This window comes from Myotis myotis, unplaced genomic scaffold (assembly GCF_014108235.1).
Source record: "Myotis myotis isolate mMyoMyo1 unplaced genomic scaffold, mMyoMyo1.p scaffold_m19_p_3, whole genome shotgun sequence".
In the NCBI taxonomy this organism is placed as follows: Eukaryota; Metazoa; Chordata; class Mammalia; order Chiroptera; family Vespertilionidae; genus Myotis; species Myotis myotis.
The window spans coordinates 173,153,339-173,179,498 of NW_023416335.1; the positions used below are offsets into that span (position 1 = coordinate 173,153,339).

The 26,160-nt window shown below is 40.4% G+C and overlaps 1 pseudogene; it reads right to left on the reverse strand.

Annotated features, from left to right (window-relative positions):
- The window catches only part of LOC118650695, a 95,239-nt pseudogene extending 80,996 nt beyond the window's left edge, over positions 1–14,243 (reverse strand).
- Positions 14,244–26,160: the final 11,917 nt, after the last annotated feature.

Consider the following 26,160-nt stretch of genomic DNA (forward strand, 5'->3'; position numbering starts at 1 on the left):
CCAGCAACAGCGTATTGTACCTCTGAACCCACAGTTGTGAAGCAGTGGTATGAAATGAACTTCTGAAGGAAGGAATAGATAATCAAGAGACATGCAGCGTCATTATCCATATTGTGCAGTACGCATTTTTTTGTCCATCAGAACATCCCCTTGGTAACAAAAGAACCATTTCATTTTGTATGTGTGTGCTTTATTCACATCTAACATAATAAAAAGGGTTACTGAGGGACTTTTCTAGGCCCGTGCATCATAATTAAAGTACCATGGACTCTTCCATTTTTATGCTGTATCATATAGATTGGCTTGTTACATTCCAACTAAGGCCATTACGAGTTAGAATTTATAAGGTTAGTTAGGAAAAATAAAAGGTAAGATGAAATGTCATAAGCTTCTACTTTTCTCCCTTTATGGAGTTAGTGAAAAAGGCATATAATAGCAGGGGTGCCCGCTTTCACGGCAGCTCCTTGGTGCCCGTGGAGATAAGAAAGAGTGAGACCCCTTCCCAGTAGAATTGAAGGTAGTCCTTCCCCGGACAGAGATCTGGAAGCAGTTTGAAAGTGCAGCAGCTCAAGGAGCCGCCCTCATGGCGCCTCACCCCTCACTTCTATTTGAGAGCATGACATATCGGAAGGTACAAACTGCTTAGCAGAAGCTCTGATTTCCCTCACGGCTGTGTCTCTATGGCTCCAAGTGCAGGTCACCATCATGACTCACTTTAATGTGTAGTCTGTGATCAGGCCTCCAAATATTCCCGACATGATTTTAAAAATATCGCAGGCAACCTACTTTGTGGATTCCACCAGGAAAGCAGGGAGCTGTTTTAGGCAGCTTACAGAGTTCTTGGTTGACTCAGTTTGTGAATTTTCCAATATCAGAAGCTCATGCTTTCCTAATCCAGGGCTTCTCACAGGAAGTACTAGTGTGGGAAATTTGAAGTGTTATTTCAAATTACGGGGCCCTCAACATCTCTCTTTTCCAAATCTTTAGAGAAAACTCATGGAAATTCCCCAAGCTGTAATGAACAGAGATTCTTAATCTGGTGAAACACGAAAACTGAACTGGAAGGCCCTGAATTCCCGGGTTCTTGTCCTGATGGATTCTGAGAATGAAGCCACGGACAAAGGGTGATAGGCGAAAAGTACAGAAACTTTATTGCAAACAGACATGACCTCTAAAGCCTACTTCTAAATTCTAAGCCCAAGACTCTGTCCCTCCTGAACGGGCAGAGAGGCCCTGAGAACGGTGGCCACTGCTTTCTTTGTCTTGAGGCAATAAATAGGCTGCAGTTCTTTGTCTGAACCTGGTCCCTTCTTATTGGTCATTCTGCTACATAGAATTAGTTTTCAAAGCTCAAAGCCTACATGGTGTCCCCCATATTCTCTCCCCCTTATCTTGTTGACTGGAGTCACTTTTGATTTATCTTTCTCTGCCAAGCTGTGTTGGCAGAGAAGGCCTTATCTTATGGCCTTCCTAGTTATTCAGGTCAGGGCTACTTTTGGCCTAACTATGGTCACTTTAATTGCTCAGGCCAGAGATACCTTTTGGTTTATGGCTGTCTTAATTGCACAGGCCAGATATATTTCTATTGCCTGTGGCATTTCTTTATATTCTTTGTACAAGTAAGATAAACACCCTGGCCTCCTGCACACTCCCCACTGGGTATGTGCCGCAACCAAGATACATGCCCTTGACCAGAATCGAACCTGGGACACTTGAGTCCGCAGGCCGATGGTCTATCCACAGAGCCAAACCGGTTAAGGCCCTAGGAGAGTTCTTGAATGGGCTTCAAGAGGTGCATGAGTACCTGAAATTGTGTGGAAGGGATGGTATCAATTTGAGCTACTGGTTCTAGAAATGATATCTCTATCTCTCTGTATATACCCCTCAGAGACCTAACCTTCCTCCCAGGTAATGAATAACCAACCTTCAAGGCAGCAGAAGACAATAGCCCTGACCTGACTAATGTCCACAGAGTCTAGACCTCTGACAGGTGAAAGTTAAGATCTTGACCTAAGTTGTGTTTCAGTTACTGAACTCTAAGGTGGAAGGATCCCTGATTATTTTCTCATGAAAACAGACAGTCAGAGGGACACCAGAGCAGCCCTTAGGACTGTCCTGAAGACCTGTCTGGATAGCTGAGTTGTTTTTTTCTTCATCCCAATATCCCAAGGTTGTAGGTTTGATCCCCAGTCAGGACGCATATAATACTCAACCAATGAATGCGTAAATAAGTGGAACAATTAATTAATCTCTCTTTCTCTCTCTCCCTTCCTCCCTCCCCCTCTTCCTTTCTCTCTGTAATTATTTTTTTAAAAAGACCTGAAGAAATGATGTATCACCCTTACCTCACCTCTGACCAACCAGCTCTCAGTATAACCCTGAACTCCTACCCCAAGGAGTCTTATGATTTTGCCCTACATAATCTGTGACCTACACACCATTGGGAAGTTTGGGTTTTTCAGCATTAGCTTTCCATTTTCCTGGGTGGAGCCATTTATAATAAAATACCCAATATTTGTCCACTGCAGTTCTCAGTGTTTAGTGTCCTTTGTTATGTTAATGAAGTGCCTTTTGGAAACCGCCTACTGGTGGGAACTGGCTCTTTTAGTCCCACCCTGGACCTGACCTCTAGGGGGAGGGAAGTGGGGAGAGGAATTGAGGGGTTGAATCAATTGCCAGCAGCCAATAATTTGATCGATCAGGACAGTGTAATGAAGAACTCAAAAATCAAAAAGGGTTCAGAGAGCTCCGAGTTATTGAATATGTGGAGATGCATGGAGAGAGTGCGGAAGTTCCGGCCCCTTCAGGTACATTTCCCTATGTATGTATCTCTTTATCTGGCTGTTGTCCAGGAAAGAACTTCCAAACCTGTAGAAAGCTTCATAAGAATTTATTTGAGGCAAGTTTTGAGGACATGCCTGGAGGCAAAAATCTCAACTGATTGAGAAATACTCTGGAGAATGGCAGTTTTGCAGCTCACGCTTATATATTTAGAATCAAAGGAGAAAACGTAAGGAAGGTTACATGAAATCTATTGGTGGTAAAATATGGAAGAGCAGAAAACAAAGGAGGGAAATCTCTAGGAGTTAAAAAAGAAAATGGAGAGACACTTACTTCTCTGACAGTGGTGGGTACAGAATAATTGACATTTCCAGCACATAGAGAAGGTACGTGAGGAACAAGATAACAATGAGGGTTTCTGTGGTCTCTGTGCTTGGTGCCTATAGTTTCACCCTAGGGCTCTGGAAAAAAAATTACGCTGACATTTCAAAGGTATGTTATACTAGATGCATAAGAGCAATGGACAGTGCTTACTTGAGCTAAAGATTGACCTTTGCTAAGGGAGTTATGGGCCTGGGATGTGACTTTGCCATAACCTGCCCGGTTAGGAATTTATAATGAGACCATCCTGAGTGGTCATGCTCTGTCACTGAGCTTGCCAGGCCTTCCATGCAGCAGCCTGAGCTTGTCAGATCTACTCTGTCACTCTTTTTCAACCACACTGCTGATTGGTATTGTTCAATATCCTGGTAACAAATCAGAAATCTAGTGAGTAAATGGATTTTTGAGTTCTGTAAGGCATTCTAGCAAATGAGTCAAACTCAAGGTAGAGGTCAGAAGAACCTCTGATTTATAACCAGTCATTCAGAAGCACAGGAAACAACCTGGGCTTGAACTGGTGTCTGAAGTGGAGGAAGTCCTATGGGACTGAGCTGAAACTTGTGGGATCTGATCTATCTCTGAGAAGATAGCATCAGAATTGAGTTAATTCTCGAACACACTTGCTGGTGTCAGAGAACTGCCTCTACACACACACACATACACACACACACACACACACTGGAATTGGGTCTAGGAAGCCTTTCACACTGTCATTCTCATGAAGGATTAGGAGAAAATACGGGGTTAGACAGTTCATATTGAGAGCCTTGACATGAGTCACAAGATTAAATTGGTACTGGAGAAAGTCTTGAAGTTTTTTACTTGAACAGGATATTGAAAAAGTGACATGACATTAAGTTAAAAAAAAAAAATCCAAGTTTGAGAATCCAAATGTTACCGGAGAGTCAAACTTCCCTTTTGCTCATGGGAGGGATGTTCTTGGAGTCCACTGAAATAAGAATTTTCAGAAGCCCCCATGGGAGAATGAGAAGTAGTAAAAGGCTTTATTTGTGTGGAGTTACATTTATCCGGTTCCAAAGTCCCACCCACTTAAGCCAGTCTTGTAGGAGGAGGGCTAGCTGTGGGGTCAGCAAAGCCAAAAGCAAGGCCATTGTCCAGAGTTTGTGTTCCATGTTGCAGCCAGGTGTAATGCAGCGTCCAGGCTAATTAAAGTCATTAGTCCATTGTGCGAAGTGCCGCATGACCATGAGTCCTGCAAACACAGGTGAGTGTACCCTCTGCCACAGAACAGCCAGGAACCCGGTGTGCCAGAGAGAGAAGAGAGCGTGCTTCTTTGTCTAGAAGTTTAAAAATTCAGGTTTCTTGTGCTTGCAGTGCTTGCACATCCTGGCCACTAATTTGTTCCTAGGTGTGACTGACGGGTAAGCACCTTCCCACATCACTCAGACCTTACTGGGCATGCATCTAAACTGCCTTTGTCCAGTCCCTTCCCCCATCCATCATTGGGGAACAGACTTGGGGAGTGTTAAATGCAGCTTTTTGGCAAAGCTATATAAATGGCATGCCTATATTATCCAGCCCCTGCCTTTTACTCCTTTCCTGTTCAATAATAACCAGGTTATTACATGGTATCACAAATAAACTGATAAAAATGTCAACTCACAGTCACAGACCATTAGCATGGCTACTTGGGATCTCACCAGTATCTTTGAAATACCCATATTTCTTTTTAACACATAATTGTATTATTCATGTCAAATGAAGCCATATTTTTCTCCACGGCATCTAGATAGAGACAGCTATTTTAAAATCATACATGGGAATTCGGTGAATAACTTGACAAAATGACATAATTCTTGGAATTCCACAATAGTATCGAGTAGAGAAACACTACATTGCAACAAACAGGAAAAATGAGGGCAGACTAGAATGCTTTCCTGAGGAATAGCCCAGTCAATGCTAGGGAGTGATTTCTTCACATTATTATTATTATTAAAGTAAGAAATTGACTCCAATGTGAGCAATATGAAAAGGGAGTTGCAAATCAATAACTGATTAAGAAATGAAATTGATGAAGTCACAGAAGAAGCTCCGAATGCTCTCTAGTGTTCAAATGATCTGGTTTTCAAAATCTATTAGCAGACCTACCTCCTGAGTAGCTTCTCCAGACTGTATATTATACTCTGAATCTCATGTTTTTCTCTTGACACTTTAGTATCATAACAGGGGATAAATTAAAACTTGAACTACTCACATAATAGATTTTTGTTCAGGTAATTAAAGGTAGCAGCTGGAGTTTTGACTTCTATTGACATGTTTGAGGAAGAGAAAAAAACATGATCCTTGACCAACATGTTGGAATCTCAGTGGAGATAAGTGGTTTTCCACATAAGTAATGATTAATCTGAGCTCAGAAGAGCTCTTAATACTCTTACTCTGTGGATTTGATAATTTTGTGCTTCAAAGCATTCAACCATGATGAAGTGTACAAATAACATGATCTCGCAATAAGTATGATAATCAGAATTTATGTTTAAAAAATATCTGTGTCCAAAGGATCCAGAATACTTGCTTAAATAAAAAAACCTGGATGATCTTAAGCACAAATAAATTCTACCCATCAATTTCTTAAGTAGAACTGTGAATGTGTCTTTTTCTGCAGCTAAAGGAGGAAAAAAGAAACACAATGTTAACACTGAAATTTACCTTACTCTTTCCTTCTTCTTCCACCCACTCCTTTTGGCATCTTGATTTCAGTTTTATATACATACTAATATAACTGATCAGATGGCAAAGAAAGTCAGAATATCAGATTAATTAATTCAAACATATGGTTGGAATATATTTAAATATCACACTGGTCCTCCTTTAAACTCTGCCTTTGTCTCATCACATTGCAAAGGTTACCAAGCTGTAATCAAAAGCAGCCATTTGACCACTTCGTTCTCATTACAGTTCTTTGGGACTGTTTTGGTGCCAGGGAAGATCCTTTATGAGGACCATGATTAGAGTTGTCAGTCCTCAAAAGTCAACATGCGGGAGTGTGGGGAAGCACGGGACTTGGTTGGAAAGTCTGTAAAGAGGATTCTGTGAAAGGTCAGAGGACTCTTGAGGGACCTTGCCAAAGGCAGTAGACCCTGCCTTGACTTTTCCAAACAAGTCTAAGCCCCTGGGTGTTTTACTGGAATTTTTATATTTAGACTTAAAAAGTCCTTGTTTAAAAGATACTACAGATACATGTGTTTTCTCAAGGATACTTACCCTGTTGATAATATCTAATAGTTAATTTTATTTCAATCTGTTGTTACAATAAAAGCCTAAGGAGGCAGGTGAGTGGGGTTATCTGGTTCCTTTAGCCAGGCTGTCCCTTAGCCCTCTCTTTCATAAAAACATGTGTCAGAATAATTACTCATCCCTTGCTCAGAGTCTGCTGGTCAGCCCCTGGCATGTGAGCAGAAAGGAGTTGGTTGCTTTAGGTTTCTATTTAATTGAAGCATAAAAGCGCTTATATGTAGATGAGGGATATATAAGTGTTTGATTTGCAAAATGCTAGGGATTCCTTGACATGAAAAGGGTTGTATACATGAAAGTTATTATCACTGATTTTCTGAACAAAGAGAGAAAAAACAGGGGAGGGGATATAAAGGCAATGAAAAGGAGTGCATGATAATGTGCTCATGGGCAAATGCTCTGTTGACTTCTGATGCTTCCTCAAAATTCAGCATTCCCACACAAAAGCCAACATCATTGTCAGACTAACATGCCATACTTGATGAACAGAATTTATATTACTTTCTACTGCATTGCAATTCCTCAGCTCTAAGGTCAGCCATAATGCTTGGAGTTTTGTAAGCCTTTGAGGAGAATTGTGAAAGTGAAAGCTTCTGGGTTCTACAATAGAGAGATATTTTTAAATTTTTGTTTTTTCATGCTTATTTCAAAGAACACAAAGAAATTTAGATATCTCTGATAAAGAGAAGGATATTGAACATTCAAAACCATGTTTGCTAAAAATATCAATCCTATCTAATAATAGCCAAACATGGTTATTGACCGTACCTTCACTATGCCTCCCATTGGCTAATCAGCGATATATGCAAATTAACCGCCAACAAAGATGGAGGCTAATTTGCATACTGCAGGCAGGGTGGGACAGCATGAGCTGCTCATATGGGCCGCCATACAGGACCCCGTGTGTGACCCTAGAAGCCGCCTGCCTGTCCCACAAGCCCCAGGAGCCGCCTGCCTGCCGCCCGGACTGGATCGGTCCCGGGCTGCTGGTGAGCCCTGGAAGCCCCAGAAGCCTCCAGATATGGCAGTAACTCTATCAGTAAGCACTCTGAAAGTCAGTGGCATAAATGCACCAATTAAAAGACAGATTATGAGGGTGAATCAAAAACAAAACCCACTTTAAATATAAAGACACATATAGATTAAAAGTAAATGAATTAAGCTGCAGCCTGTTTTGCTTAGTGGATAGAGCATTAGCCTGTGGACTGAAGGGTCCCAGGTTAGATTCCAGTCAAGGACATGTACCTCAGTTGCTGGCTTGATCCCCAGTCCCTATCAGAGCATGTGCAGGAGGCAACCAATCAATGTGTCTCTCCCTTTCCCTTCACTCTCTCTAAAATTCAATGGAAAAATATCCTTGGGTGAAGATTAACAAAAACAAAGTAAATGGATTAAGTAACATTAAAGAGATTATAAGAAAAATATATTCCAAATTTTCTTAGTTGTATAATGGTTATGTTTAAATTATTAACACCTAAGAAATTGGGTGAAGGGTACATATAACATGCTGTAGTACTTTATAGTTTTTTTTTACATGTATGAGATAATTTCAAATTAAAATATTAAAAAATTAAAAATTAATAAAATATTAATTGAAATGTATCTGCATTACATGAAAAGTCTCCTAATTGCTCCTAGCATAATTTATTAAATTGTGCTAAAATTTACAAGGGTTCAATTAAAAAATATCTTAATTCTAAATGATATAATAGAAAATATATAATAGTGCAGTTATAAGCACTTATCTGAAAATAAAAATTTAAAGAAGTGAATTTAAAGAAGGGATTAGCCAAAGAAAATATATGCACAACCCATGGACACAGACAACAGTATGGTGATGGCCAGAGAGAAGTGGGGGGCAAAAGCTGGGTAGAGGGGACAAAAGGAGGGGAAATAGGGACATCCTATATAATAATAATAAAAGGCTAATATGCAAATTGACTGAACGGCAGAATGGCTAGTTGCTATGATGCGCGCTGGCCACCAGGGGACAGATGCTCAATGCAGGAGCTGCCCCCTGGTGGTCAGTGCACTTCCATATGAGGAGTGCCACTCAGCCAGAAGCTGGTTCATGGCTGGCCAGCACAGAGGTGGTGGCAGAAGCCTCTCCCACCTCCGTGGCAGCACTAAGAATGTCCAACTAATGGTTTAGACCTGACCCTTTGGGGGCCTAAGCCTTTAGTCAGACATCCCCTGAGGGCTCCCTGGCTGCCAGAAGGATGTCTGACTGCAAACTTAGGCCTGATCCCCCGGGGAGTGGGCCTAAGTCAATAGGTGGACATCCCCCAAGGGGTTCTGGACTGCAAATGGGCACAGGCTGGGCTGAGGGACCCCCCACCCCCACCGAGTGCACAAATTTTTGTGCACCAGGCCTCTAGTATTAAATAAAATGAATGGCAAGCAGAAGGAAATTATAAAGTGTCATCATTCATTACATTTAAATTAAGCACTGATTAAATGTTATTTAGTTTATAAATACAGCAAACAAAAGGTCCTGACCCTTCAGAATTTCATTCTTTTGAAGGGAATACATTTAGATTTTTAAAAAGGAAGAAGAATTAAAAATCTAAGAGTGGCTTGCCTTTAAGCTTGTTGTTTTGACTATGGCAGAGCCTATGAGTCTGTTTCTCATTACTGCTTTGCCTCCAGAAGAGAAAATGGCCGGCAGAATACATTAGGAGAAATGACGTGGAATCTGGAAGAGCCAGGATAAGAAAACCTAGAGTAAAGATCTCCTTTAAACATGGAATTTAATATTTTTATGTTAAATAAGTCAAGGACTCTCAATAAACAAGTTCTGAGTCTTAATAAAACACTTCCCCTTTACCACAGATTTCAAGTATATTGACTTCTTTTCATCTCTTTGTCCAGAAAACAAAACAAAATATGGCACTAGTTTCAGATTGCATAAAGATGTGTGGTAAAGGTTTAAACTTATACATAAGTTACTGGTTTGCTTGGTACTAGAAGAAACAACACTGGTCAGTAAGGAAGGGACAACTAAAGCATTGCAGGTCAGAAAATATTTTGGAGATGGTATAGTTTAAGAAAAGCAATCTTAACAAGGTCAAGGTTATTAGTCTTCCCTGGAACATTGTGCAAAGGATAACCTACATGTAGCGCACTCCTCGTCTTTATAAGTTCTTCATTGATGCCAAGAGAGAGTCATATTTGAACTTATAATGTCTATATTCAATACTACTGCATCTGCTGAGGAACCCAGCTGTGGATTCATCCCTCCACATGCATTCATCCAAGCCAAGATTTTAACCCCTCGTGCGCTTACCTGCTTAGTGAACTTGGGGAACCCAGATCAAAAAGATTGCCAAGCTCAGTTTCATTCCCACTTCCAGCTAGCAATAAAACATGAGTCACTGCATCTTACACCATCCATGTAAACCATGCTTACTGACTACATCATTGGTTGACTCAAACAAATAAACAAATCTTTACATGTATGTATTATACTTTGGGTGACCTCATAGACTCAGGTACCTGGAAAGGTTAGGTCCATTCGCCAGTTTGACAGATCTAATCATTAGATATGAGTCAAGTGTCTTCATTGTCTGAGATGTTAAAAAAAATACTCTAGTGACACAAGAAGTGCTTTCTTATTGGTTGTGATAAAATAAAAATCAACGATGCAGATTTCTTCATAGAGGTAAGTAGCTTGGAAACAGATCAGGATTTCTGGCAAGGTATCGCTGAGGAGGACGGCAGCTGGAAAGAAGGGTGTGAAGGAAAACTACTGCTCTTGTTCTTACTACTAATTAACAATAATTGAGTGCTTCCTATCTCCTAAGTGTTATGCATATATTATCCTCTTATTCTTACAATAACCTCACATCACTTCAGAGATGTGGCAACTGAGGCACAGAGTTCATTAACTTGCCCTAGATTAACAGAGCTACTAAACCATGGAGCATATCTGGCTCCATTCTTATCCTTATTTTTCTTAAACCTCTTATAATCCACTTTAGTTTGGAGCCAAATATTAACAAGCACCCACAAACAATGGGTTCATGAAGAGCAGAAAAAGAGGAAACCAAATTTTTCTCAGTTTTTCCCTAGGACTAACCTGCCTCCCACCTATGTTGGGAAAGCTGTGCAGATTGCTCATCTCTAGGTCTCTAGGATATTGCCCAGAGCAAAGGCAACCCAGTGTGTGGGCTTCTTTTCTGGTGCCAGAATCAAGGCAGGGAAGCTACACTCTCTCATCATTTCCCTTTAAACGCTATAGGCAGTTCTCTCCAAAGTACATGAAATGGGCTAACTGATCATTAATAGTAATTGTTGGGACTTCCTTTGATACTGACGTAGAGGTGAGACTCCCTCTGGTGAATCTGTGAGAGTAAGATATTTTAAGAGAAGGAATTGCTACATCCTACATTTTGTACTCCAATTTTCAAAGTCAGTGAAACCAATGTAGTGGCTTCTACATTCTTCAGATTCTGGAAATGAGGTCTCAATTGACTGACTTCCCCAAACTCACCCAGTTCCTTGGTGTCAAAACGGTGATTAGATCCAGATTGGAAGGATCCCAAGTTAGTGCTCCTTCATAAGACAATTTAAAAGTTATATCTGTTTATATTCTACTGGGCACTTGAGATTAAATATTAAGCACATATAAGATAAGGATATACTCAGAAGAAACAAAAACCTTAATGGCTTTTGAAGTGAGCATTGAAATAATAATGATGAGTTAGTAAAAGGAACGGGAAGAACAGTATAGGTGGCAAGGATGTATCTATACTTAAGAAACTAATGGGGGGATGGGTGGACATGGAAGAGGGCATAGGGGGGATAAATGGTGATGAAAAAATAAAATAAAATAAAAAGAGGTAGGACTGACAATATAGCTGTAAGCCAAACGGAAGCCACAGTTGGCTAGAGTGGAAGTACCATGCTGGGGAAAATGAGGGGGAAGGTGAAACAAATATGCCAGGGGTTGGTGGGAAGTTTGTGGAACACGGACTCTGTGTCAGGCTCCGCTGAGTTGTTTTGTTTTTGTTTTTTTAAGATAAGCATTATCCTATATAATAAAAGCCTAATATGCTAAGTGTCTGACTGTTTGACCATTCAATCAGCTGCTATGATGCACACTGACCACCAGGGGAGGACGCTCTGACCGGTAGGTTAGCTTGCTGCTGGGGTCCGGCTGATTGGGACTGGGAGAGATGGCTGGACATGCCCTGGAGCCCTCCTGCGATCCCTCCCCACACCCGTGGGGTCCCTCTGCCTGGCCTTCATCCTCGCAATCCAGGACCCCTTAGGGGATGTCAGAGAGCCGGTTTTGGCTTGATCCCCACAGGCCAGTCGGTGGGACCCCATCAGTGCATGAATCCGTGCACCATGCCTCTAGTTACCTAATACCCCAACCCCCCAGTGAAGTGGCTATGATCATTATATCCATTTTATTAAAAAAAAAAAAGACTAAGATAAGTAGATCCTGGATCTGAAGTTCAAACCAAGACCAAGTTCCCTTAATGATTATAGTATGAGGATTGTTATACCAAAGAGTCTTGCTAAGAAAAAGACCACTGCGTGTCTCAAAGAATATTTGAAGTTTTCCTATAAACATGCAGACTACTTAAAACTGCTTTGCTCCTAACTAATGCAGGGATTAGAAGCATTTAATTGTCACCGAAGTAGCTATATATAGCAAATCTCTGAACTTTGCCTTTTCAGGTCACTTTAAGACTTTGCTTACTTAGCTACATGGAAATCACATTATAAATTGATGAGAACTAGCTTCAAGGAAACAAGACCATAAATGTTTAAACAACAGTAAATCACACACTAATAGTTGCGCTTTCCACATTTCTCTGAGCAGCATCAATTAAATCGCACCTCAGAACTTGAGTGCTGGAATTGGTCACAAGATTTCAGTCCCAAATGCATATTTTTCTTTCAACACAAGTTTATGGAAAAATTGTAATGCTTTAATGAAAGGAATATAGCAAAATAAATAAGATAAAAAATGAATGCATGCTTCAGAATCTGTGAAACTGAGTTTGAATTTTGACTTTGACACTAGTAACTATACAATGTTAGGCAGTTTTATTCTCTTAGTTATCAGTATCTACTTCATTGATGTAGGTAGAGATCAAATGAAATAATATACAAGATTAGGTAGCACTTGGCAAATACTAAGCCATGGATTAATTGTAGCTATTATTAGTGGACACTTTGAAATAAGGCATAAAATAAGTTAGCACAGGGAAATCTGCTTTAGCACATGGCAGTCTGGGTGTGTCTGCTACAGAAGCACTCTAAAAAGGTCAATCTCATTGGCCTTGTATGCAACAGTCTGCATAAATTTATCAGTATAGCCAGGGATCAATAGCAGGAATCCCAGGCTCCTACTTGGCTCAGATCCTGCCTATGTGATTTTGGCTAATCGGTTTACCATCTTTGGGGCTCAGCTTTCTCATCTGTAAAATCATATAGCAATAGTCTCTATACTTCACATTTTAAGGATTAAATGCAGGAATCAATGCTGAGCCCTGCCCCGGTGCCTCACATACAGCAAGCACTGAGGACATGTCATCTGAACCGTAAGATGGCTGCTCCCGGTCTCACCTCCTACCACACTGATGTGGACACCGCTGGCCTGTTCAAACCTTCCTGTGATTTTATGCTTCCTTTCCTCTACAAGTATTGTTATGACTACCTCGGATTCCCTCTGTACTCCCTCCACCTCACTCACTCTTTTTTGTTGTTGTTTTGTTTTGTTTTGTTAATCTTCCCCAGAGGATAATTTTTCCCATTGCTTTTCAGAGAGAGCAGAAGGGAGAAAGAGAGAGAGAAAGAGAAACATGGTTGTGAGAGCAACACATCAACTGGCTGCCTCCCACACACGCCCAACCAGGCCTGGGATTGAGCCTGCAACCTAGGTACATGCCCTTGTCCGGAATCGAACCCACAACCCTTCAGTACGCAGGCCGGCACTCTAACCACTGAGCAAAATTGGCTAGCAAGTTTCCCTAACTCACTCTTACTGTTTTTCAAATCTGCTGCTCAGATGTCCTTCCACTAGGACGTTCCCCGGACTCACTGAGATCTCGGTCTTCCTCTATTTGCCTCAGGTTTGCGGTGCTGCCTGCTACCCAGCACTGTCCTCATGGCCTTATTTTTCAGCCTTTCTCACTGGAACCTGCACTCCTGGAGAGAAAGGTCTAGCATGGGTCTAGCGTGGTACTGGCTTTTCATAAATTACTAATAAATGTGAGATAAATGAATGAATAAATACAGCTAACTTGCTCAAAAGTTAGAGCAGTTAAAGCTTGCTTCTAAAATCAGCCTCCAGCATTTAGGGACAAAACAGCAAAGAAGTTGAGTGTAGCCCTAGGAGCTTCGTATCTGAATTCAAAGCCCTCACTTGCCGTTCCCAGCTGGGTGGCTCTGGGGAGTTAGTTGAAGTCTCTGTACCTCAGTTTTCTCATCTATAGAATGAAGGTGTTCATGGTACAGATCACATAAGGTGGTTAGTAAGTAGAAGTCAGGGAAATAACTCCTGTAAAGTAGTTGGAATAGTGCCTGGGACATTACAACTGTTCTATAAATGTTAGCTATTCAACAGGGACTGCACACCCTAGCATATGAAGCAGAAAGCTGACACCGCTGTCTCGGAGGGCTTGAGGACAGTTTGGTGTTCGGTGTGAAAGGAGTGGCATCTGCTGCGTGGGAGTTAAATAAAGCCCGTGGTTTTCTGGCCAAGGGAACAAAAGGTGGTCTGGAGACACCTCTAATCTCACACTCATAAATGATGGCAGGAGTACTTTGTACGTGATGTGAAACCCGTCTAAGAGGTTTTCATTTAAACGCATTCCTTCTTGCTAAACATTTAGTATTTGTTATCTCCTACTTTTTGCTCCCCTAGGTAACATTCTGATTAGTTTTCCCTTGCTGCAGAATCCGTCAAAATAGCTTGTTTATCTCTCTTGTCAGATTGGAAATAAGAAGGCTTCTCAGTACAGTGCTGATTTTTAGCAAGTCCCTTGAAATGGGTAAAATGGTTAGTCTGTAGACTAGGTAGAGCAGCTGTTAGAAACTGAGTGAAAAAATGCTAGATTCTTGCTTTATATTCACCAGAAAGATTCCTCCCTGGCTGAGAGGTTAGGGAAATGACTTCTACTATTTATTTTTTAAAAAAGAAGGCAACTAGATATAATCCTATGGGTCTGAACATGTCTTCTCGAAAAAAGTAAATAAAATCAATAAAAAGATAACGAACAAATGAAAATTTAATCCCCGATCATTTCTATAAAGAGGATAAGTTTTATTACTATTATCTATTATTTTAAATTAAAGTAGTTTGTATTAATAAGACAGACAATATAAATTCATATGAATACCAGAAATTTAGACAAATGAATAAACATACAAAATACCTAAATTAAATAGAAAATTCACAATAAATGCAATTAAAGCAATAAGTTCCTGGGGTATTATCACAGAGACTGAATCTCATAAATCTTTCTGAACAGTTATTTTCCCACTATTAAAAAAAAAAGGATTAAAATATTAGCCCTACTTAGTTTATAGCATTATCAGAGAAGAAAATAATAGATTCAAAAGTAATTGTAATGTTACCCATGTGCACTCTGGGTTTAATATGCCCAGCCTTGCAAATCAATGAAGAAAAATTATGTCATATTTTATAGAACACAGCGCATCTTGACTCAAAATCGCCCTGCTCTGTGCACTTACTCACGTTGACAAGCAGGAATGTCAATATTTTCCTGTAATTATTTTCCTCCAATATTTCTGAGAATTTCTAGGTGTGTTTCTAGTATATGCAATAGAATGTTCTCTATTCTCCTCACTCTAACAGCCTCAGATAAGGGCACTGACCCAGGAGAAATGGCTGGGGGTGGGGTGGAAGGAGGTGCAGGGGGCATGCGAGTGGTGCCTCAGAGGAGATCAGAGCTGCAGCCCTCTGCCGGGCTGCCCTTCTCCTTGCTATGCTCCGTGCTCTGCTGCGCACCCACGGCCCCTTTCCTCTAACTAACCCAGTGGCGTGCTCTTTATGATTCTCACTCTGCTTATTTTTTTCAGGATCTCTGGGCTCTTATACACCCTAGTATTTTTCTTTGGATGAGTTAGTGTTGATGGAGTTTTCCCAACAGAGTGCTGAAGCTTCAACCCAGCGGTGACCCCGGCCATTCTTCAATGTCAGGGCCACGCCCCTTCCTGAGTCACTCAGACCTCCACCGCAGGTTGGCTGAGGAAGGGCAGGGAGCAGAGCTGCCCTGTCTGATCAAGAACAACCTGGGGATGTACTTCACCGTTCCTCCACACCCAGTCCTGCTGCCCACTCCAGCCCACTCCTTCACTCCTGCTCATTCAGAGCGATTGTTTTTCTGCTCCTGGGTCCAAGTGCCCGGCTTCTTTTGGAGACTCATGTTCTGTGTAATCCTGAGTCCCATCAGTATGAATGAGATCCTTGGGCCCATCAAAGCATAGGAGCTGTCCTATGAACCAAGTGCATATTGTGACATTGAAGACAAATGTGTGCTACATTCTTTTTTAAAATATATATATGTATGTATATATATATATATATATATATATATATATATATATATATTTATTGATTTCAGAAAGGAAGGGAGAGGGAGAGAGATAGAAACCTCAACAAGAGAGAATCATTGATCTATTGCCTCCTGCACATTCTCTACTGGGGATCGAGCCTGCAACCGGAGCATGTGCCCTGACCAGGAATTGAACCATGACCTCCTGGTTCGTAGGTAAATGCTCAACCACTGAGTTACGCAGGCATGTGTGCTGCATTCTTAGAAAGGAGGCTGCCCAGCCAGGGCATAGAAAGGGCATCAAGGGGATGGCAGAGCCTTATTCAGCCCAAATATTTTGTTGTGTATGTTAATGATTATTTTATATTAAGCGGTTATGAGTGACTCTAAGGTCCTGAGTGGATCTATGACACTTATCCTTACACCACAAGCTCTCCCTTCTTTTTTTCAAGTTGTGAAGTTATTTTCTTTTCTTACAGTTTCTACTCATTGTCAAATACCACAGTAACACACTGTCACTCTCCTTCAGCCAGAAAACTGAAGCTGAAGTAACCAAATAGAGGTTAGATTGTTGACTTAAATTTTTCAAAAAATACACGTATCATAGCAACCTAAAGTCCACAATGGCAAAAACAGTAAAGATTAATGTTAGGTTGTAGGATGCAAACTGAAAGTTGGACTCAGCGAGTTAAAAATCTAATGCAATTTAATTTTACAGTAATGGTTCTATCAAGATAGGAAATGAAATTACTTTGATTTGAAACCCATGATGGGAATAGGCACTTATTATAAGTCACCAAAGACTGGAATATCTAATTCCAATTTTGGCACTAAGATCCATTTAGATATGGCACTTCTTAATAATCTCATCACTTAACGTGTGCAGAAGAGTTACTGCTTACTCTGTACCTCAAGCAGTTTTAGATTCAGACAGGCATGGTGTTTGATAGTGGCAAGATATGTTCAAAGAATAAGTCATCCCCCACTCATATCATCTGTAGCTGGTGGCTCTGAAGAAACAGCTCCTGATAAAATATAACAAAAGAGAAAAACTTTTGTCTTAGTCTTCATTGGTGCTTTGGGATTACTCATTTCTTTTCCTAAAATATTTTCTTACAGATCTATAATCATCAACATTGATTCACTTTGGAATTCTGCATAATGGTCCTGGTTGGGCTATTGACTACTCTCCCTTCTTTCACACAGCAAAAAGGAACAGAAAACAGATGATGTATATAATTTTTAAATGAAAAAGGTAGATGTGGGAGGTAGGAGAGTGCTCTAGATAAAAGGAAAAACTTAAATGTCTCCTTATCAATACTTCATCTAAAGTTCATTCTCATCATTCTAGCATACTTAATCACAAAATATATTTTATTGCAGCTCTATCCCAAATTATAATGACATCCGTTTAGTTATTATTTTTTTCTCTCTGCTCAACTGAAAATTTGATCCTTGCTCAGCATAAACTTTTAATTTTTTTCATCAGTATTTCTCCACTTAATAATACCAGACTAGAATCTAAAAGATGTACTGAATGAATGAACAAATAACAAATGTATATTTAATACATTCAAGAGAAAAATTATGCCATAAATGAGGCTGGTATTTGCTAATAACTTTAGTCCTAAGGTTTTTTTTAAAAAAAAAATTAATGTTTTTGGATCCTGGACTCCAAAGATTTCTTTCAACCAAATATGTTGGTTTATGACTCATTGATCAACTAGAAACTACTTATATTTCTATTAAATTTTACAGTATATAATTATAGTTAAGTAAAGTTTATCGTGTCAACTTGATTAAATGTTATAATGCTTTTAAAGTGTTAAGATAAAGCCTTATGCAGCTGAATGGAAACATATGCATATATTGTTAAATGAAATAATTATAGTGAAAATGCTTGCGCATGGTATAAAATTATAGGAATGGAAAGAGAGAAAATAAATGAAAAGGTTCTTTTTTTAAGATGTTGGTGCTCAGGATGGCTTTCTGTTTTTATTTTTTAACTTGTTGTTTTTGTGACAATGTTTATTTATGTTTTTAAAATATGAGCATTAGAAAATTCTTTGGATCTGTCCCAGCCTAACTCAGCATTTGAACTATCCATATATCTAATATTTTCTAAAAACCTCTAAAAATTGACTTCTTTCTTATATATTTCTCTAAGCAAGATATTGTTACCTCCCATTTTGGTTGACTATAAACTGACATTTACTTCCCACTTTCAGGGTATTTATCACACTGTGATTAACTAGCTTCCTGCCTCCTTCCACCGATAACTCCATCCCCATTCTTTCTTGTTTTTATTCTAAGAATAGCTATCACAAACATCTCCTTAAAATCAGCATGGAAAATGTATGTGTGTGGGTTTAAGTGTGTGAAAGTTGGATAACAAAGAAGAGATGTGAAGAAACACCTCCGCACAGAAATAGAGCGCCCCGTGTAATGCTCCAGGAACTGTTGTCAAATCCCCCCCAAAATCCCTTTAAAAGTCAAAGATTCACAAAAACAAAGATATAAGATTTTTTTTTCTAATAATGTAAAAATTCTATGAATGCTTCACATATGGAATCTTATCGAAAACAAACCTGTTTTCATATATTGTCTCTTTTTACACAGTAACTCCAAGAGAGAAGTAAAGCAAGCATTAATTAGTTTTAAAAATGATTTTACTAAATATATCCACAGGTTCTGTAATTTTTCTGTTCTTTTTCTCATTTGTCTCTACATTTATTTTTTTTAAATATATTTTATTGATTTTTTTACAGAGAGGAAGGGAGAGGGATAGAGAGTTAGAAACATCGATGATAGAGAAACATCGATCAGCTGCCTCCTGCACACTCCCCACTGAGGATGTGCCTGCAGCCAAGGTACATGCCCTTGACCGGAATCAAAACTGGGGCCCTTCAGTCCGCAGGCCGACGCTCTATCCACTGAGCCAAACCGGTTAGGGCTACATTTACTTTTTTAGTAGATATTGTATAAGTGCATTCCTCTAGTACTAATACTTTGTTGTTGTTGTTGTTGTTGTTGTTTAAAAAAAACAACAACAAGGTTAGCACATGCTTCATGTCCATGAAATTTTGCAGAGTAGATTTTGAAATAAGTGAACCTGAATGAATTTGTATACTGCTTGTTTTGTACTCAAGAAATCTTGTTATATGTTTCTAAGCAAGATATCTGTTACCTCCAATCTTGTTATGATTAATTTCATCATAGATTATTTACCTTTAAGGTGGTTTAGATTGAAATATTAATGCTGTTGTCTTAAAAAATCAAAGACCAAATTACTTCGCCTGCAGTGATTTATGTCAGGCGACTGAAAGGACTCTCAGAGCTTTGGTGTGCTCTGTAAAGGAAAACTTCAAGAAGCATGGGTTGGATTTGAGTTCACAAGATTGCCACTACTTTAATTATTATAGTTTCAGGGAGGGGAATAGTTGACATTCACAATTTTCAAAAGGAAAACTGAAATACAAAAGAATAAACTTTGGAGAAGGGCATGCTTTGAATAAACCGTGGCATTCTGAGAGTGTTTTCTGTAGGCTGTCAGCTTCCTGATGGTAAAAACTATGTTGACCTACTACACTTATAGCAGCTAATAGATGGCCATGCATATCCCGGATTCCCGGTGACTGCCACATATGATCAGGACGATGCTTCCTTCCTGGGATTACACTGCTGAGTCAGTTTTGTCATTCTTTCCTTATGTTTCCTCAGCCTCTTGCTTTTCCTCTACAATTCTGGTGGGTGACATTAAATACTAGTATCCCCAGTTGTACCAGGGAGTGGGTTAAATGATAGCCCCCCCCCCAAAAAAAAACATGCCCATGTCCTAATACCCAAACTTGTGAATGTTGCCTTATTTCAGAAAAGAGTCATTGCAGATGTAAATAAATTAAGGATCTTCAGGATAGATCAGATGGGCCCCAATCCTACCATGAATGCTGAGACGGAACAGGAGAGGACACAGATACAGTGGCAGGGATTGGAGTTGTGTAGTCAAAAGAAATGAAGGTAGAGAAGAAGGAGGGATACTTCTCTAGGGTCTTCTATGGTGCTTGTCTCTACCAAGACCTTGCTTCCAGACTTCTGACCTCCAAAACTGTGAGAGAGTGAATTTCTGATGTAAATTTTTGTGGTGAATTGTTGCATCAGCCATTGAAAACTAGTACAAGCCACAGTGAAAAAGTGGTGGAGAAAAGACTTTGAATAGTTAAAACCAGGACTATTCTAAGCCATATCAATTTAATTTAGGCACCACTCCAAGAAAGAACAAACAAAATTTGTAACAATGTAAAAAGAGCTACATGTTAATAAATTGACCTGAGAACAGATGTAGATGTTCAGACAACTTTAGTTGGTTAGTTTATCTCTTCAACAGCTACTAAAATACTAAAAGGATACTGAGTGTATTCACATAATATTTTCTCCTGCCTCAAGCTCCCCTGACTCTGTGTGCAGGGGTTAGGTGTAACTATGGTGACCAGAAGTTCTCTTTTTTGAACAATGGGGAAGGAAAATTTTTCCCTTCCTCCATCTTAGGTTCTGTGGCTGATCTAAAAATTAAATTGACATAGGACAGATTAACAGGAGGGGGGAAACAAACAACAACAGCTGGACAATTGATATATTGTCTTGAGCTAAGAAAAGGAAAATGATATGGGGTGGGGGCAAGGAGAAGGTAGCTTTTCCTGGAAAGGTACAAGGAGGAAATGTTTATTAAACAAAGGTTGCCCTGCCATGCAGATTAAGTCTCTCAGGGGAAAAAGTTATCTCTAGACCCCTCTCTAATAAAATTTCCTTTGTAAATGTAGATATCCCCCACAAATGGGGAAATGTATAATTTCTTTTAGGCAGTTAAGAGGTAAATAAATTTTTCCTTAGTGCCGGGAGCCGGTCCATGCTTGCTGTTTCAAGGGACCTGGCATATATGGAATACTGTTCTTAATATGTTTGCTCACCTTCTTGGCACTATGTGTTTTAACCAAGGTCTCTGAGAAAGGTTGTTTCCCCAGGTAGGGATTTTCCCCTGAAGTTAGGGAGGGAATAAAACCTCTTAACTAGTGCCAGGTGGGTAATTAATCACTTTAACTACGAACAATCATGCTTAAGCTACATAATCTTTACTCCCTGGAATGGAGATAAGAAACGCCCTAACCTTTGTAATAGAGATTGATAGGATTGAATCAACTGGTATAAATACAGATGTAATAAGACAGCAAGAGACAGAACTTAGAACACAGAACTGAGAGACAGAACCTAGGCACAGAACCTACACAGAACATTCTCTGGAGACAGAAGAACTTCGCTGGAGAGAACATGGCAAAAGATCCTGGACAGAAACTGGCCTCAGAACCTAGAGACAGAACCTAGCGAGAGAACATGGCAAAAGATCCTGGACTGAACCTGACTACAGAAATTGGCAAGAGAACCTGACTAGAACCTGGTGACTGAACCTGGCTGGAGAACCTGGACAGAACCTGGCTGGAGAACCTGGAGATCCTAACCAGAACTTCGCTGGAGATCCAGACCAGAACTTGGCTGGCGATCCTGGCTAGAGATCCTGGCTAGGCTGCTGATCAACTGAACGCTGTCTCCATGTCATCTCTTCTTCGCCGACTCCGTCCACACCTTTGGGGACCCCTGGACCCGCTGGGGTTGGACCCCGGCACCTTAGTCTGTTGGGTCTTGTTAGCCTTCTGCTCAAAATAATCTTCATGCCTAAGTGGCATATTTGGGTATAACATGTTATGAACCCCGTTACTACTGAAAAATAAACACACTCAACTTTGCTCTGCAGTGGGAAACTTCAGGGTTAGTCTTGAGTAGAAAAGCTGGAGGCTGAAAGTAGATCCTTTACCATGTAAACATGTGTATGATCTATGTTCATGGTCATATGTGGGTTAAATGGGAGTGCCTAAAAGAAAGGTATAAAGATAGATATCTATATATTTTAGAATATAAAACCGAAAATAATAGTTCTAAAAATAGTGATTTCTTATTTGTAGGAAGTTTTCAGTTCTATAGGAAGCATTTTATTACTGTAAGCATGACCTTTATTTGTGAAATAATAAACCCTAGACTAGCCACTCTAGTAGAGAGAGTTCGTATACGAATACCCTGAGCCAATGGCTAATCAAAGAAGCCATTGACAATTTTTTTTTTTGCAAGAATAATGAGCATAATGGCTATATCTCTGAGACACAAGTGAGCCCAGCTGTATCTGTTTAAGCTTGATTAAAATCTCTCCATCAAACAGTAAGTGTTCAAGTGGAGTCCAGAGACATTTCCCCAAAGAGTTCTTTGGCTAATATCATTGCTGTGGTCATTTGAAGAGGAAACTCAATTTCCAGCATTTTGGGTCCCCCCTGCTGTGAACTACAATGCCAAGACTACAGCTAGCTGCACAGGACACCTGCTAATCATTTGCTGTTACATCAGCTGTTCATAAGTTACTTCCATGTCATAGTCTTTGCCACTGGAGTTTGAACTCATTTTTTTTATTTCTTACTAGAGGCCCAGTGCACAAAGTTCAGCCTGCACCCTCAGCCCGGCCAGTAACCTCTCCAATCCGGAACCCTTTGGGGGATGTCCGACTGCCTAGGGATCAGGCCTAAACCGGCAGTCGGACATCCCTCTTGCAATCCCGGACCACTGGCTTCTAACCACTTGCCTGCCTGCTGCCTGATTGCCCCTAACCACTCTGCATGCCTACCTGATCACCCCTAACCACCTCTGCCTACTTGCCTCATCACCCCTAACTGCCTCTGTCTGCCAGTCTAATGCCCCTAACTGCCTCTGCCTACCTGCCTTATCACCACTAATCCCTCTGCTGCCTACCTGATTATCCCTAACTGCTCCCCTGCTGGCCTGATAGCCCCGATAGCCCCTAACCACCTTTGCCTGCTGACCTGATTGTACCTAACATTCTCTGCCTGCCTGCCTGATCACCCCTAACCCCAAATAATATCTTCCACTGGAGAAAGTATCCCCCCCCTTTTTTTTTGGATTAGGCAGATAAAGTGGCTGATCCCATTAATCCAATCAAGAACTGAAGTCAGTTTGAATTTCATTAAGACTGACAAAATTTCCTCAGGATCATCCCTGTGCATAGGCCATGGTACTTCAGAACTTTATTTGGGAGCCTAGCCGTGATGCAGCTCTACGTTTCTGATGTTTTCAGCTTAGCCTTGTAGCTTCATTCCCCAAGCAGCTTCAATATTTGGCAAGTGTATTGGGAGAAAGATCAGTCATATTTCTGAGACCCCATGAGTTTCCAATATTATCACTCCAGCCCTGCACAAATAACAAAAACTCTTCTGGTTTTTATGTCCCATTGCAAATGCCTTCCGCTCTGTTCTAGGCTCAGGTTTGTTAGCTCCCAGCCCTGCTGATCATCGATAACTGCCCCTCGGTGAATAATGATCATTTATCCTAGCTTCAGTTCCCCATCCCCTTTCCGTCAATGGTTCTCAAGGTGTGGTCCTGGACTCACAGCCGCAACATCACCTGAAACTTGCCAGAAATGCAAATTCTCAGGCCACATCTCAGCATTAATGAGTCAGAAACTCTAGGTTTGAGGTACAGCCATCTGTGTTTTAATAAGCACTCATGTTGCCCTGGAAATTGTGGCTCAGTTGGCTGGGCAGTGTCCCAGGCATCATGCCGGGATCGCAGCCTTGAACCCCATAGTGGGCATGCAGGACGCAGCGATGAATGTTTTGCTCTCACATTGATGTTTCTCTCTCTCTTTCTCCTTTCCTCGCCTTCTAAAAATCAATAAAATCTTAAAAAATAGTAAGTCCTAACATGACACTAATATACTCTAGAGTTTCTGATTCATAAGCCTAAAGCGGGCCTCAAGTTCAAGTGTGTAGCAAGTTAGATGGTGCTGATACTGCTGGAGTGTAGCCACACTTTGAGAACCATGGCAATAGGCTTTTATGGCTTGTCAGGCCTCTATTCAAGGACTTAGTGTTTTCAGACTCCTTCCCTGAAGCTTTTGTTAGTTAGAAGATGTGGCATTTTATGCTGCCTCTGAAGTTTGGCCTAGTTCTTCATCCTTTTGAGCAGTCTCAGAATTCAGCAATATTATTAAGGAGAAATCAGCCTGTGCTTGAAATGATTCAACTCTCTTCTCTGCTCATTCTAGTCATGTCCAATTGCTTAAAGGATTGTTCATTTCTTGTTTTCTCAAAATCTTCCTCGGTCAGGGTCACATGGAAGCACACACCATAACTGGCAACAGTCTTCAGGGAATAAGAGCTGCCCCAAGTCTACTACAGCTCACCCTGAATAACTGCCCACTCTGGGATTTTAGTCCATCAATCTCTGTAGTTGCCACAGCTCTGTGGTATTTTAAAAGCAGATGATCTTGCCCTAATCGGTTTGGCTCAGTGGATAGAGCGTCAGCCTGCGGACTGAAGGGCCCCAGGTTCGATTGTGGTCAAGGTCATGTACCTTGGTTGCGGGCACATCCCCAGTAGGGAGTGTGCAGGAGGCAGCTGATCAATGATGTTTCTAAATCTCTATCCTTCTCCCTTCCTCTCTGTGAAAAATCAATGAAATATATTAACCTTACCAGACCGCTGTACCGATTTTTCGGTAATTTTCACACAAAGGTGGAATATTGGCGCTAGATGAAAGGTAGATGAAAGGTAGACCTATTTTCTACAATGTCTCCAAGTTCCATCTTATTCTAACCACTTGTTTGCATGTAACTAACATTTTTCTATATCATGTTGGTTTTTTCTCTTTAATGCTCAGGAGCCCAGGTATAGGGGACAGTTAGGTTCAGGGCCTCAGGTCTGGTAGGATTAAAATATATATATATATATATATATATATATATATATATATATATATATGATCTCTATAACAATTCTATTTTTTGGCTGTTTTCAGCAGGAGTATTTACCTGCCATGACCTACTATAGTCTATCCAGAAGAGGAAGTCAATGTTGTTGACTTAATTTCAAATTTATTATTGCGTAGAATAATGTGTTAAGTGCTTGTGACATAAAATTTTAAAAATATAGAAAGATATATATTGAAATAAAATCTTTAGAACTCCACAAGTTACTATTTGAACTTCACAATACTATATTGGTTTCTTATGCATTCTCTTAGAGATACCTTAATGATATATATAGTATGCACATATTCACACACATAGATATGCATATGTGTGTACACTTTTTCCCCCTACATCTGTTCAGCATTTTGCATTTTCTGAATTTTTCTTTCTTTACTGAACAATATATCTTGCAGAACTTGCTATTTTAATGCCTTATTCTTTTTACTAGCTACATAGCCTTTTATTAGCAGTTCATTAACCAGATATAATTGATGAATATTTAAGTGGTTTCACATATTTTTCTATCACAAACAATGGATAGATAAATATCTCTCTAAACTGTGTAAATAAGGACCTGGCATATGTAATTTTTAAGTTTTATTTACATATAATGTAGGTGCCATAAAAATCACCAACTAAAACTCTAAGTGGTTTAGTCATTTGTAGAACAGTGCAACCATCATCTCAATCCAGTCAAAGTTTAACACCCCAAACAGTTCCTTTGAGTCCATTTGTTGTCAATCTTCACTCCTATTCCTATAGCCCTAGGCAACTTATCATCTGCTTTAGGCCTCTATAAATTTGCCTTTTCTGGCAAATCTTATCTAATAATAGACAAACATGGTAATTAACCGTACCTCTGACACGCTTCCCATGGGCTAATCAGGGCGATATGCAAATTAACTGCCAACCAAGATGGCGGCTGGCAGCCAAGCAGCTGAAACGAACAGGAGGCTTGCTTGCTCCAGTGATGGAGAAAGCCAAGGTTCCCTGCCTGCCGCTGCTGGGCTCTGAGCTTGCACTCGAAGAAACCATGTTGCAATTATAGAAGCTAAACAAACCCCAGATACCTGCTTTCAGCAGCCGAGGTCTCAGAGCTGGAGCTGAGCCTCAGAGCTAAAGCCAGTTCTCAGCTCCAGTGAAGCCATAGAAGGTAAATAAATCCCAGAATAAAAAAAAAAGAAAAAAAGGAGAGGTTGGGAGCTTCAGTCACTCGCCAGCCTGAAAACAGCCCTCAGCCCCTCACCCAGACTGGCCAGGCACCCCAGTGGGGACCCCCACCCTGAAGGGGGTGTGACCAGCTGCAAACAGCCATCATCCCCTCATCCAGGCTGGCCAGGCACCCAAGCA